This window comes from Carlito syrichta, unplaced genomic scaffold (genome assembly GCF_000164805.1).
Source record: "Carlito syrichta isolate Samal-C Ts95f unplaced genomic scaffold, Tarsius_syrichta-2.0.1 Scaffold170032, whole genome shotgun sequence".
Taxonomy (NCBI): domain Eukaryota; kingdom Metazoa; phylum Chordata; class Mammalia; order Primates; family Tarsiidae; genus Carlito; species Carlito syrichta.
In genome coordinates, this window is record NW_007114128.1 from 163648 (window position 1) to 167157 (window position 3510).

Consider the following 3510-nt stretch of genomic DNA (forward strand, 5'->3'; position numbering starts at 1 on the left):
AGTAAGCTGCACCTGGTGGCCACTCAGCTCTGCTTTTTGGGACCAGCTTTCGACTCTATCTGGTCAAGGGCCCGCTCAGTTCTGGAAAGGTTATAGCGGCAGCAGAAGGAGGTCAGGATAGGGGAGGTGGATTTATGCAGGAACCAGTGGCAGAATGCCCAGAGAGAAAAGGTGTCTTGTAAAAATGTGAACATATCTTCACCACAGAGGGCGAATTGATGCCATGATGTCTTCAGAAAAAAGAGCCCCCTCCCTGCCACATGGCTAGGCCCAGTGGCTCATGCCTGTAATCCCAGCAATTTGGGAGGCCAAGGCAGGAGGATTGCCGGAGACCAGGAGTTTGAGACCAGCCTGGGCAACATAGCAAGACCTGTCTAGGCAAGAAAAAAAGAAAAGCTTCTCACAAAGTGAATGTCCTGTTCCTCAAATAACGCACAATGTGTAAGGAGTGGGGCCAAGGGGCACTGGTGCTAATAATTACATGACAATACCACAGCCAGTGCTACCGCATGACGCTGTGTGATCCAGCTTCAAATCACCCTTATGGAAGCAACTTACAGTTTACAAGGGGCTTTTACAGCCATCTTTTCTATTTACTCCCTCAGCCCGCTCGAGTGGGGAGGGCATTATGAGCTACGTTTAAAGCTGAGGAAACTGAGGCCCAGGGAGGAAATGTGTCATTAACTGAGGCACCATTAGGAGCTGAGGACGGGCAGCTTTGCCCAAGCAGCCCAGAGCCGACACAATGCTTGCTGAAGACACACCACCCCTCATCACCACTGCATTTCCAGGGAGAGCTGCCCCACCTTCTCCAGTGCTGTCTGTAGCATGTTCTCGAACTAAACACTCCTCTGATTACTCTTGCCCAGCACTTGGGTTGAGGCAATCAGAGCCCCGGTGAAGGTCGAAGCACCAGGGACAATGTCTAGGCTCTGCCCCATGTCCTTCTCAGGTGTCCTTTTCTTGACCTGTCCTTTCTGGACTCCACAGTCTGGGTTCTAGACACACCTTGGGTCCTCTTGAAGTGGGCAGGTGGGTGTTTTGAAAGTGGCTCTGTTTATTGGAATCCTAGAGGCAGTGGTTCTCAAACTTTGACTTGCATCAGAATCATCTGGGAGCTTGTTAAAGACGTGGGTGTCCACGCCCCACCCCAGACCTTCTGAATCAGAACTCCCAGAGGGGGGCCTGGGTGTTTGTGAGCTTAATAAGCTCCCCGGGTGGTTCTCAAGTCCACCCAAGCTTGAACCATGGTCTTAGCTCTGTCTTAGGGTGAATCAGGGGAAGGACAGCAGGGAGGCATTCTGGGAGGGGAGCTAGCCGAAAGAGCCTGGGGGAGGGGACACAGACATTAAGACTTATTTCTGCTCTGTCTTTATCTCCCTTTAACAATGTGATCCAATAAAGGGAGCTAGAAATCTCTTCACGTAGACATGTCCTCCTTCGGACAGATTTGCTGTGTGCCGTTGATTTTGGCTTAATCATATTATTATATTTTAAGGCTAGTCAAGTGAAGCAATGAGAGGAGAGAAGGAATGAGGAAATCTGTGGCTGGTTATGATCAATTCGTTGTAAACACCACTGACTCGGCCCAGCATGCTATGTGCAATCTGGAAGAAGCTGTGACAAGAGCCCGCCTTTTTCAGAACATAGAAGACAGGTTGCCAAGGGGGAAGTGGGGATGAGGAGCCATTGTTTAGTGGTTAAGTTTCCATTTGGGTTGAACCAAAAGTTCTGGAAATACACGACGTTGTGAATGTATTTAATGCTACTGAATTATATTAAATAAATATGGTTAAAATGGTACTTTATATGTTATGTATATTTCACAAAAAATAGCCTGTCTTTTTGGGGAATGGAATGTTCACCTCAAGCGGCTTGCTGCTGCCTGGGTTGCGTGTGTATAGGAGGTTGGGAAGAGAACTCAACTTGCACCACGTGGTCTGACATGTGCAAGTGTGTTCTAAGGATGTGGAGTAGATAACACTTTTGAAAATAGATGGCAGGCCAGGCTCGGCGGCTCAGCCTATAATCCCAGCACTTTGGGAGGCCCAGCACTTTGGGTGAGAGGATTGCCTGAATCCGCGGATTCGAGACCAGTTTGCGCAACTTGGCGGGAACTTGTCTCTGCAATAAATAAAAAATTAGCTGGGCTGGTAGCGTGCACCTGTAATTCTGGCTACTTGGGAGACTGAGGTGGAAGGATTGCTGGAGCCCAGCAGGTCGATGCTGGGGTGGCCGTGAGTGTGCCACGGCACTCCAGCCTGGGCGACAGAGTGAGACTCCAACTCAAAAAAATAATAATAATAAAAAGAAAATAAATGGCAGTGAAATCTAATGTAAATATAGGAGCTGCCTGGAACGCTTTTTCCCGCCCCCTTTGTCTCATTGACGGCAAGGTTCACCATCCCTTCTTTTGGAAGACCTTGGAGAGCAGTGTCCCTCAAATGTCACTGTGCACAGGAATCACCTGGGTTTCTTGTTAAAGTGCACATTCTGGTGCAGTAGATCTGAAGTGGAACTCTAGTCTGCATCTCTAACAAGCTCTGGGCAATGCTGACACTATGGAACCGCAGACCATACTGGGAGGGCTGTGCACATTTCGTCTTTCTTAGCACCTGGACTTAGATCCTCATGTCCGGCAACACTACTAGCACGTAGGAGGTGCTCAGTAAATATCTCTTGAATGAATGAATACATAAGTTTCCTGGAGGACTTTGGAGAGCAGAATGATCTTTGTCCCGAACTTCAGCATATTTGGGGTGTTTCTGCTCCTGTCAGTCAAGCACTCTGCGAGGTCACCGCATACTCGGGAGGATAAGGATGTGAGTACTAAATTATCTCTGGCCTCGCCACCTTGCCAGCTCAGTCCTCATCCTTGAAATGGTGGCCCTGCGTGCGAGCGGTGTGCTGAACCTTGGGGTGCAAACCTGTGAGGCAGCCCTGCTGTGGTCTCCAATCCCAGCAAGCAGACCCCATCCGAGGAAGGGGCCGAGGGCAGGGAAACTGCTGGTGTGCGGGTTTCCAGGTTTTGGTGCCTTTCCGAGTAATTGCTACCTCGGCCTCCTCCAAATCCAACAGCCTTTCTCACAGGGCGCGCGAGAAGGAGGTTCATCACCCTCAAGCCCACGAAGGTCATAATCTTTTCATTAGTTGCTGTTGTCGTTTGGGACGATGCTAACGACGCTGGCGGTTGAGCGATGAAGTCCGTGGGGAAGTTGGGGGAGGGGACAGAGGGCGGGCCGGCGGCAGCAGAAAGAGGAACTACAGCTCCCAGAAGCCTCCGGGAGAGTCCACGCCGCGGCGGCGCCCCGCCCTTTTCGCCACCGGCCCCGCCCCTCCGGTGACGTCACAGAGGTGACGTCACGGCGCCCAGAGCGAGGCTGGGGTAGGGAGGCCGCCGGAGCCGGAGTCGTCGGCTCGTAGTGGAGGCTGCTCGGAGCCGGCAGGAGGGTGAGCGGGCGAGAGGGGAGCGAGCCAGGGCAGGCAGGAGCGAGGCCGCACCGCGCAGAG